Raw genomic sequence first — 13,270 nt, 5'->3', positions numbered from 1 at the left:
TTAATTCTAACATTTAAATTATGAATGGTTAATATCTAATCAACATTTTATTTTTACCCCTTTTCGAAATATCAGTTGATAAGATCTGTCTTAATTGTTCTTCGATAATTAGCAATAAATTTAACCATCATGCATATCTTTATGTAACATAAGAATAAAGTGAATTTACAGGATGGTTGAGATTTTCGTCAGATTAGTTCCATGGGAAGAGGAAATTACTGAATTACTGAGTTACAATTACAACATTAGTATCTATCTTTACATGGAGTGTTTGAAATAAAAATATTGTAGAACTAGGGCCGGCCATCTGGGGTGTGTAGCGAATGCTATACACTGGGGCTCCGCGACTAATGGGGCCCTAACATCATCAAGAATTAAAATAATGTTCGTAACTATAATAGCAAGATGGAGAAAGGTGAGAAAGAAATTTATCTGAAACGAACGGCAGGTGTTTTGAAATATACGAAGTTTACAGATATATTATAATCTAGTACAAGTGTGAAACATATTATTAAGATAAGGTAAGCAGATTTATGGTAATTTACCTCACCTATTAAGTTAGATTGCATACAGTATTTTGATAATTCCTATGATAAAATGCTTTAATATTGTTGTATTTAATCATGTCCATGCCCAGGAAATATTGCTGTGGCTGTCAAAAAAAAAAAAAAAATGTTAAATTTCAAGAAGTCACAAATCTGTCTTCTTGTCTATGAAGTTATTTTGACTATGAAATTGCTTCGATTTCAGAAATTACTATTCAAGCTCCAACTGTAGAAGAAATGTCTGCACTAACTACACAGTCTTGCAACGAAAATGTAGGAACAGTGAATTTCATTGAAGAACTGTATGTTTATAGAAATATGATGAAATCTGAAAATAACAATAACAAATATGATCAAATGAATCCAAGTGATGCAGGTTTATGGCCAAGTATTATAACTGATAAGTTTAGAATGTTTTGTGTTAAAATTGAACCTAAACAGCACAAAGAAGTTTTTTTTTTTTTTTTCTTTTTTTTTTTTTTCTATCTAAGAATGGTGAAGGTAGTTCATTTTCCAGTATGTACTACTTAAAAAAAACACCAAGTGATGAAATCGAGCTTTGCAGATGGTTAATTTATTTAAAAATCCAAGACTCGGTATTTTGTTTTTGTTGTATACTATTTTAAAAGAAGAGGAAATGAACAAACTACATCATTTATAGGTGATCATAATAACTGGCGAAAGCTGTTAACTGTAATTCAATAACATGTGTTTTATTTGTCACTTTAATTCTTTCCTAATAATTAAAAAAAATATTAAAATGACTAAAATTATGTTCAACTATTGATAAAAAAAAAAGCAAGTTAGTATAAATAAGGAAACGGGACAACTTAAATTACTATTTTAAAGAATTGTAGATGCGATTCTATTAGTATATAATAATCGTTCCCTTCGTGGAGCCTATAAAAATAATAGGAACTCCTAATAATGGAAATTTATTAAGCATTATTTAATAAATACGATTCTGTGCTAATGGATCTTATAAACAGAACAAAAAATTTGAAAAATAAAATTGTGGATAATTTAGCATATAGATAACAAGAACAAATTATTCTTGCGTTATGAAATGTAGTCTTAACAAAATTAAAGACTATATAAAATCAGCCATGTACAATGGTATCCAAATAGATTATACTCCTGATATAAGAAAGAAATTTCGGCCATTATTAGGTATATAAATTTTGAAGAAGAAAGATTAACTATAAATGAGTATATTATAGTAACTGATGTGACTCGAAAAGGACTGACGGAAACTCTATTGAAAAAATTAAGTGAGCCGGATTTAGATACTATGAATTGTAGAGGACAAGTGTACGACAACGGTAGCAACATGAAAGGGAAATACAAAGGTATACAATCTAGAATAATTGCTCTAAACCTTCATGCAATATATGTGCCTTGCCTATCACACACTCTTTTAATTTATTAATTTGTGATACCGCTTCCAACAGTATATATTGTAACTTTTTTATATGAATATTGCTTTTATATTATTTACTTTCTGCATCTACAAAAAAGATGGGAAATTCTACTAAAGCATTTAAATATTACTCTCAAACCATTATGCTGCACTCATTGGGAAGCCAAAAATAGATTCGATTGAAGCAAAGTATGCAGTTTGAAAAAATTTGTAAAGCCCAAGAAGAATTTATTGACACAAATAACAATAATACAATGTTTTCAGAAGCTAAAAATCTACTGGATTCAATACAAGAAATGCCATTTATTTTATGTTTAATAGATGATTTGCAATATTGTCCAAAATTAACACTATAAATAAACTGTTTCGAGCAAAAACTAATGTTCTTGACTCAGATTTTAATTTAATACGATTAAAACTGAAATCCAAAATTTAACATATTTTTAGACGAAGCAAAAGTTATAGAACGTAATATGAATATTTCAGAACATTTTCCTAAAATCGAATTCGAAAAAGAAAAAGATTATATTCCGAAATAGTGGAAGACTTAATCCAAGAAACTGGTTTGAATGACAGGGATGTAAATAAATCACAAGACGTATTGCATTATAAATTAATAATAATTATAATGAGTTATTTCTAAGTATATCAACAGTGTTAAAACTTTTCTTTACAATGCCAGTTATCATTGCAAATACTGAGCGCTTTTTCTGGAAATTAAAATTTACAAAGAATATCTTAGATCAGGCATACGTGCAAAACGCTTAAATGCACTATAATTGTAACTGTAATTTTTCTAAACATCGAAAAAAAATTGCAAAAAATTGTAATTTTTCTGAAATAATTAACAAAATCACGTAATAATTAAACACACAATAGAGTTAGTTTTAAGTTCGCGTTTTTTCTTTTCTTTACTTTACAAAACTTTACAGGTGGTTTTTTGCACCCTGGCCCCTTTTTAGGAAAGGCCAGCTCTGTGTATAACTTTATAACTTCTAATTCTTCCATATGGAAAAGAGTAAAAGTTAAATGAAATATATAATTTAGATTATAAAATCCAATTAATTGATATTTTTGAGTTATATAAAGAAGTTTACTTCGAAGAAACTGTATATTTTATTTGAAAAGTTAAAATTCTTAGCATTTAATTTTTTTCTCTATTATAGTCTTTGGTGGAACTAGGATGGGCAGGCAGAGAAAGATGAGCACAATCTTAAGATTTTTGTTGTTTGCATAAAAAAAAAAAAAAAAAAGGTATTTTAGAAAAAAAAAATTAATTATTGTACATTTTAAGCTAGAAAGGTCCCAGATAGTTTATACAGCAAAGACACTTATAATAGCTTATAGGTCTCATTTCAAGATCCAAATTCCCTACTAAAAACAAAATACAGTGAAAAGGAGTAGTGATGCAAAAAAATTCAAGAAAGACCTGTAATTAAAATTACTGAACTATACTCAATGAGATTAAATTTATATACTATTCCTCAGGTTCCCCAACCTCCTCGAATTTTATTTTGCTTGTAGTCAGGACTGTGGAAAAGAATTTGATTTTTTTTCTTCTGGTGGGTCCAGAAAAATAAGCGAAAATTGTAACCAATTTTTACGATTTGTGGACTGAAAAAAAAAAAAAAAACATATTCTAAAAATGTTACCCTATAATATCAGAGACATTGTAATAATCAGTTTTCAGAAAAACAGGGATGAAAATGAAATTTGAAATTAACATTTTGTCTCAACTTATTAAGTCTGAACACATTCCGATAAATGGGACGCCCTGAAACACTGTTATCCTAACGTTTTTCGAAAACTATTCGCAACTGAGTTAGTTTTAAAAAAATTATATTCACATACTTTTTTATCATTATTACACTATCTAAAATCGTAGAACAATATTTTTTGACTTAATTTTTTTTCGGTTTGCAGACAAAAAAGTAATTAGTTATTTACCTAAATCATCCAACCATTTTTTACATTGAGACTATGTACTTTTACTACTTTTAGCATAAGATATGAAAAAGATGGCTACTGGTTTGAAAAATTCAGTGTCATTAAATTAATACTAGATTTTTAGGTGATAAAATGCCAATAAAGCTTATTAATGAAAAAAAATCAGGAAAATAGATATGAAACAAGAATACCAGTACCTTCACGTACGTACCTTCATTCATAAAATTTCAGAAGATTTATTTCTCATTTATATACTCGCCAGCAATATGAGTATTCGGATTTCAGGCAAGTAGCTAAACATACCTTGCTGTAACAAGATGAAAGCCATTCTTTCTGTTCTTATGAACTGCAAAAGAAAGAATATGATTCTATTTTAATAAAATTTAACAGCTTTTTGAGTGATGTGGTTTAAAAACCTGTAGAATTTTAGCAGTTTGGAGAATTCAAAAATCGAATTAATAAGTTTTTATCAAAGCATTGTAAAGGTCAAATGTTTCATCAAAAATTATAGAAAATAATTAAAATTCTAATGATACAATTCCATAATCAGACTATAGTTGAAATTATTTTTTTCTTAAATATATGTGGTTGATAAGAGGAAAAAATAATATATGTTGTAAACCATTTGCTTCAGCTTTAAAAAAAAAATAAAAAAATGGGGAGGGGAGAATTTTCAAATCTTAAAAGAATTTGTAAATGCAGAAAAATGTTTGTTTTAAATATATTTGAAAAAGGGGCAAACTAGGATTATAATCTCAAAGTGGTGAAGAGCATAAGAAAATAAAATATATTGCAGATAAATTAAATGATTCAAAATAAAAAATGGTGAAAATTGAAGTGACAGTATTTAAGCTGTAGAACTTTGCGAACTAACTAGTTAGAAAGATATAAGATTACAGAGATTTAACTATATAACAGAATCAAATAATTTCAGGGATTGAAGCTTTAATTAATAAATTTAAAATATTTTAAGGGTTATTTCATGTTTAAATGTATAATGTGGCCCTTCATTCTGTCAAGCACTGGTCAAAAGTGACCAGTGCTTGTGACTAAGAGATTCTTATAGAATTAACATTTTGTTAGATGAATTTGGTTTCAACTTAAGTGTGGACGTTCTTGACATGAGCACCCTTCAGTCATTTGTGTGAAATGAACATTTAGTAATAGTGATGACGAATAGGGGAGTGTATGAAGACCTTTTTTAACAATTGTTACTCTCCCGCCTCTCTAATTTGCAATAGATAATTCAGAAATATTTCGTCTGAAATCGTATCAAAACTTCAAGTCATATCATTTTGTTGGCATCATATGAAATAGTACTACATTTTTTTTTTTTTTTAAATCATGTGAGAACATGATGTTGTTTTGGTTTGGGGTTTTTGAAGCCTCAAAATGCACGGGCAGAAAATTGGCGATTAATCGCTTTTGAGGCATTAACTTTTCGCTTTTAGGGTTATTAGAAAATGATAAAGAAGGTTGTCATATTCGGCGACTTATCACCAACAAAAAGTTATAAATTGGGGCGAATCCCACCTGCCATGTACTCGATTCTCCTGTCTGGCCAATAAAGGGCATAATCGTAAGAATTTATCGACATCGATATATAATTTTTTCTTAAATTGTCATTTTTTTTTAACAGGCAAAGAAAAGTTTTGGAGAGCAAACAATTTTGAGATGGGGGAAAAAAAAAATCGTTTTGTAAATATTGACGCGTGCGTTATCTAATAATCACGTGATGGTTTAAATCCGTTTTAAATTGGTTTTTCATGAAAAATTCTGGCCTCGAGAAAAAAAATTTTAGAACTCGATTGATTTTAAATTAAATAAATTTTCTGATTGATTTAAATTAAATAAATTTTCTGAATGCTGGTGATTGCGAAACATGAGTCATGTGAGAATATGATGTTTTTCTATCCGATTGATAAAGTATGACTTAAATAACGTTCTCACATTATAATTTGAAATTTGCAAAAGCTGATTTCACTTTTATATAACAATTTATTTATTTATTATTATTTAGAAAGGACATGCGTGACTCGTTTATAGAAGCCTCATGAATCAACGCTTACATAGGAAGAATGCGCTCTTTGCTATGTTCTTATTCTAATAACATTTCATTCTTTTAATCATGTAGCTAGTGAACAAAACTCGAAATTAGAATTTCTTCCTTCTTTTGATAGGAATATTGTGACTACGATGCGAAGTCATAGAGTAAGATTACTTTGATGTTTACTTAACATTCTTTTTTTATTTTATTTTAATCACGATTAAATCATGTACGGAGGAGAAAGCCTATCAGGTGAGTAAACTTTCCCAACTAAAGTAGGAAGGACATAGAAGTCTTTAAATTAAAAAGAGCTCTCCATCATCGCATGCTTCTTGTATGTAGGGCGAAATCTCGTTAGCAGTACTTCAGTCGACACAGTTAAAAATTACTTGGAGAAAGAAAACATTTCAAAACCAGTGGAAAAAAAAAATTCTTCCCTAAACGCAATATGCATCTAATCAGCAGTTAAAAAAATTATGAACAACTGCCTTTTAAGTTTACACAACATATTAAATTTAGTTGATCTTATTTGAAGACTTTTGATCCATGGCCATTTCTCGCTCGATGCATAAAATTCTGCATGAATTCTTGAACAAGTAGATGACTGAATAACAATCAATGAATTCTAGGTTTGTCCGTCTTTATTGTATGGAGTCATTTGAAATTTAATTAATTAACGAACCGAGGATTATGAATTCTCTTTTGAAGACAAAGCAAGAAGAGTTGGAAGTTAAAAATAAAACTTGTTCTGATAGGATTAAGGTTTCAGAGTTAATTAACATCTAAGATAATCAAAAGACCTTCGATGAATTTCGCGAGAAATTAAAATAAAGAAGTTTATACCCACCATTATCCTTTCAATGATAGAATGATTCATTTCCTAACATAAATAAAAAAAAAACGGAAATATTATTTAAAAACACTTTCACTATTAAAAATAAGTTTAAGATCTTTCAGTCAAATACATTTGCAGAGGAATCGATAAAAAGGATATCTTAAAGGCTATAGCGCTTCAGATTTTGTGTGTGTGTGGTATAGAATTATTGTGATGTTTATCTATGATAAATTAGTTAATAAAGCACGATTATGACATTATATTATTTTTTACAAATCATTCCTCTGAAATCAAATAAGAATTGGGAGTTTCTGGAAAAATAAAAGCTCTTTCTTCCTTGGAGGTCACAGCAATTGCGGTATTGTCATCGACATATCACCATTGTTGATGCTCTTTCTGCATAAGTACTACATCGACTAAATGTAATATGGCAGAAATTTTTTGCTTAAACCGGTGATGAACATTTTGTAATTGACGGTAATACATTTTTTTATTATTTGCGGCAACCAAGTCATTTCGATGTACCTGACGATTTAAGCTATGTTTGAAAGTCTACGCCTACTCTTTATTAGTATATTTACTCGTAAACAGTAATGTAATTATATGCAAAATTAAATTATTGTTCCGGGGGATTTCTTTTTAGGTTCACTTAATTTTTTAAAAATAATCATACAAAAGTCTAATTTTCTGATATATAATTTGTACCAAATGTAACATGTATTTATTTATCGAAATAAAATTCATCTTTTGATTAAAAATTTGTATCTGCTGAATAACTTTACTTTTAGAAAAATGAATTTAATTAAAATGATGTCCTAAAGAAGATGTTACTTTTATATCCATTTTTTTAGCAAAGACATATGTATTAGTCATTGCACAATTGGTGTAAGGCATTTTTGTCAACAACGAAATCGTAATTCATATTTTAAGATACTTCAATTCACGTTTTTTCTGATTTTGATAAATTTGGATTCATACTCCTAAATTGAAAATATAGCAATATTTTTATTCCCAAATGTATTGCAGTATCTTTCGCTTATGTAGAATTCTGGAAAGCTATGAAAAATTGACTTATAACAATTATAAATTTTTGTTCAGCTGCAAATGGGATAAAGAAATAATTTATTTTTATGATGCATACAATTACGTGTATTATTTTTACTTTTAAATAATCTGAACAATTTGGGACTTTATTTAAGTGGGACCAATCGATAAAAAAGTATGAAAAGATAACAAAGTTAAAGAAACATATATTCCACTATCCGAAAAAATCTGCTTTTCGGCATCGATTAGATTTTATTGTTGAAAAATTCTACTGTGTTTTAAATTCTTCACCAATAAAATGTTAATTTAATGAATAATTTTCTAGCTTAAACAAATTACAGTAATCGACTCCATAAGAAACTTATGGAGTCGAAACTTATTTTGCTCAACCTTTTTATTACTTTGAAAAATTATAAAAGTGGAGAAAAACAAATGATTTTCCGCAACTAGCTGGAGAGTTCTTCTTTCGACTTTCTCATACATTAATGAATGACACCGTTTTCATGCTTCTTAGTGCAGTGAAAAAAACTAAATCTGAATTTCATAAATTTTCTTTCCACTGTTCGATCGTAAAATTTTACACAGATTTATAGGGTGACTATATCAGATGCTGGAGTTAACATGTTCATATTCTCGCAAATTTACACAGATTTATAACCATTCAACCTTTAAGCAGATTGGATCCAAAACTTTATGTAAATCTAAAATTCTGATGATGAATCTATGTTCTTAATCTCATCCATTAAACTATTCGCATTTTTGAACGAGCATATTTTTATGTGAGAATTAACAGAACAAGCATACTTTTATGGGAGGATTCACAGAAAAAGCATACTTTTATGGGAGGATTCACAGAACAAGCATACTTTTATGGGAGGATTAACAGAGCAAGCATATTTTTATGGGTGGATTAACAGACAGATTTCCTATTAACTGATTTAAAATAAAACATGATAGAATCTATCTGCAAATTTGATGAATAGGTTATATATCATATTTGTCTAATTGTTTGAAATATTTAGTTTAATCGAGTTCATAGTTTTAAATGATTCTAATTTTCCTGTCTTGGGTAGGTCTGAAACCTGAAAAATCATCAGAATCTTTAGAAAGAATTTTAAATTATAAGCTGTGTGTATTTAGTATACTAAAGAGTAAAAAATACATTCCGAAATAATTGTAAATATTTGCTTTAAAATATATTTCAAATTCAAAACCGAACAGAAAACTCTACTACACAAATAATTACATTTGGATTTACCTCGACTTCATATTATATTTGAAGCTAATTCCCCCCCCCCCCATCTCCAATCCATCTTCGTATATTGAAAAGCTCCACGAAAGAGTGAATGGATGGCGATTTGCTTTCCAGAGTCAGTGATGTCGCCCTCTTTCTTCGATAATTAATGATTCCCCAAAGAAAATATTTCTCAATGCAGTGGAGTGCGATCTAATGGCCTTTCACTCTGAATGGATTGCTCTGAAAATCAGTAGGAACGATGCAAATTGTAGAGAATTCCCGCCAGAATGATGGCCCCTTGCTCATCTGGGTCTTTAATGAAAGAAGAGGTGTTGGCCATAATGGAAAAGGATTAATAATATAAGAATTATTAATTTATTTCGAAGATGTTAGTGGCGTATGGTGGAATGATTCAAATTCGGACGTAATGAAGATTTAGTTAACATACAGAATTTGCGTTTAAATTCATGTAATGGATGCGTAGCATGATTTTCCTGCGATTTTCGAAAAGAAGATAATTAGTAAGTAATATTTTAGAAAGGCAAATGACAATACTTACTGTACAATTTTTAATGTTCTTCATATTGGCAAATTATATCACTCTTTAGTTTCAAATTACACATGGTTTTTTACACCTTCTGAGATCATATGCTCCACGAAACACTGATGGAAGTACATTTCGTTCAATTGTACTACTTTTTGTTCTCGTATATATGGAAAATATGTTAATCTACCCTTTTTTACTTTCTTGATTACGTAATATAGAGAAAATATAGCAATCGCCGAAAAATTTGAACTCGATATTTTGACGAATCTCTACGTTTTTGACCTCACTGAGTTTGAAAAATACATATTTAGAAACTGTCTGCCTGTCTCACTGTGGCAAAGGGAACTCTGAAACGCTTTGAGCTACATGATTGAAATTTGGTATACGGTCTTAATACCAAATTTACAGATATCTATTAAATTTTGAGTGTAATCTGTTCAAAGGAAGTCCGTCTGTCTAAATACATAATAACATACTCTATACATAATAACAACAAAACGATAAGAGCTAGATGGATAACGACGGTACACAGATTTAATCTTTGATAAAAATTTATAAAATTTTGAGCCTAATCCAACAAAATGTTGACCATCTGTCGGTCAGTACCTTCAGGAAAATTTTAACACGATAACTCAAAAACGCAAACATTTAAATATATCAAATTTGATATGTGATTTTGGGACTACAAGTGCAGATTTATGCCAAAATTTTGTTGCCTTCGGTTGAGGACAACATGTCTAAAACAAAAGTTCGATTTTTAGAAACTACTAACGAATGCCAAGAAATAGTCGTCAAATAACTCGCTAAGTGCACACGATAGATTCAGTAAAAATGCTACACTCACGCCATAAGTTAACTTAAAACTTAAAAGAGAAGTATACTAGAAAGTGTTGGGCGGCAACTTCCACTGGTTTTCCTAGGAAAAGTTTGAAATAAAAATATTAATTTCGAAAGAACTGATAGTGAAACTAAGTTCTTGAATGTCATGAAAAATTTGTGTGAATACTTACCTACACATGCATTCTGAATCGTCTTGTGTCGTCTGCGATACTTTTGCTTGTCTTTGGGACATTGATGTATCTTAGAGATTGCATTGCATTTCTCGGTGTTATATTATATATATATATATATATATATATATATATATATATAGTGTTTCGAAATTTCCGGGGTTCGTTTGGATAGTGGGAGTTATACGGTGTGGAGAACACTGAATCAGCATTAGAAAATGAAACAAGGACGTTTATTTACACGAAGACACACAGGACAGCACAAAGACGACAACTATATACAGCACAGAAGACGATTATCTTCAGCCGAGACGTGCAGCATACAACAAGACTCTACTGCAGACAGTAGTGCACAGCTTAGTTCAGCACTAGCTTGACTCCGTCGCTGTTCCGCTTATCCCTGGAAGACCAGTTCTTCACCGTCGATTCCGACTACTCTCGCGCTACTCAATTCACCACTACTACGGCAGCTGCGGCTGCTTCCTTTTATAGGTCTCAGGAGGCGGGGCTAGAAGCCTCTCAACCAATCAGGAACGTTCGAGGCGTATCTCGGTTCCTACTGGACGGATCGGGAAAATTCTCGATGTTTCGGGTATAATCTATTTTGGCGCCAAAGTCGCCAAATGGTCGCCAATCTCCGGGACCTCCGATGCGACACCCGTACTCCGTCCAGTGCAGATGACTGTAAAACATTCTTTCCGATGAGGGAACCAACTATGCTGGGAAGCAGCATCACAGATTCGTAACAATATTATATTATATATATATATTATATATACACACACACTAGATGAACGGTTTTTAGTTACTTATTTGGATCCATCAACCATGTGGCAGGATAAAGCAAACATGGATGGTATGTAATACCCAAATATAAAAAATACACAAAATAAAGAACAGTGAATCATGAAATAAACGTATAAAATATAGCAACATGTCACAAAATAGTTGCATATAAAATAAATAAGACATACCAAACAATTAGAAGATTAAAAATTAAAAAAAAATATTAAAAAGTTTATAAAATTTAAATAAAAAATATTTCAACATAATTAAATTTAATGAAAACGTTTTATAATAGTCATCTACCTCTCACAGATCTATGTGGAAAGATAAAAAGGAAGTAATTATGTTAATAATATTATTATAGAAAAATGCCAAACTGCAAATATTTTTACGGTATTTCAAACAATAAATATTGTAAATTTTATGCCTTCACTTCTGAGGAAATAAAAATTCGTTAGTTCATCATTTGTTGAAAGTTAGTTGATATAATTGGTTACTAAATATAGGAATTCGTTGTTACTCAACAACTATTTAACCCAAATTGCTCGCAACATTGTTCATTATCGGGAATTTTTTTTCTTTTGGTTATAAATCTGAAAAATCTTTATTCACTAATTAAAACACATGATTGTTCCACATTCTTCGAAACATGCATAAATACAAAAAAAAAAAAAAAAAAAAAAAAAACTGGGAAGCGGAAATTCGTAAATTATAGAAATCTGACGATTCAGTTCTTGAACAGACCTCTTTTTACAAATAATATGGAGATGAACGAATTCATTTAGCTTTAGATAGATTTCTGCAGGGATTTAATTAAGGACGAAAAGACGCATTTTTCGTATATTAACTGTCTGATGAGTGGAAAGTTTTGTAAAGCAATCGGAAAAAAGACTACTACTGTTTCAGAAACAGACGATATTCTGATGATTCTGACTGACGATTGAACATGACGATTCTGATTGCGATTTGGAAGCAAAAGAAAAATTAAATTTTGCTGTGAGTGATTTAAAATTATTTTTAAATACAGTGAAGTTATCGACGTTTGTTAATTATTGAAGGATCTTAAATATTACCTATAAGCTCGCAATTAATTTTAATAGGAAAAACTTTGCAACATTCAATTCATTCATTTCAATTGAAGTATGAATGTAGAAATTATTTTTTGAAATTAAAGAGCTTTGATGATATTTCGAATTAATATAAGATTTTCATTTATGGCAAAGATTCAACATAATGAACGGAAGAAACCAGACAGAGAAATTACAGTAGAGACAATTATTTATCCTGATTTTGTAATTTTACAAAATAATAGAAAAATATTATGTATATTAATGTTTTCGCCAAGATTTAAATTAATATTGATTAAGTTTTTAAATCGAATACTATCAATAATTTACATTATTTACATGAATCAGTTTTCAAATGCAGATATTTATATAATATAAATGAACGTGTATATATTAAAAAGTTATTTTGGTGCCAAATAAAGTGTTCATTTCGCAACTTTTGAGTAATTAAAAAAAAAAATTGTTTAAAAAGAACAAAATAATCCTCTCTTGAATAAAGTTGTAAGAAAATAAGCTTAAACAATTTATTTGTTTAAGACAACACTGTACTTCTTCCAAAAATTGGTTTTGTAGACAGTAATATTAAAAATTTTTGTGGATTGTATTATTAAATTTTCATGAAAAAGCCAGTTTAGCAAATTGTTTTACCATTGAAAGAAAAAAAATGAAATATTTAAATTATAAAATATTTATATTTTTTATATTTTTCATTTACTGATTTTTATTTCTTGAATAATTGGCCACATCGAATTGAAGATTGACTCTTTGCGAAATGGAACGTGGTA

The sequence above is a fragment of the Argiope bruennichi genome, chromosome 4 (genome assembly GCF_947563725.1).
Source record: "Argiope bruennichi chromosome 4, qqArgBrue1.1, whole genome shotgun sequence".
Classification (NCBI taxonomy): Eukaryota; Metazoa; Arthropoda; class Arachnida; order Araneae; family Araneidae; genus Argiope; species Argiope bruennichi.
Note: the sequence above shows the minus strand (reverse complement) of the source record.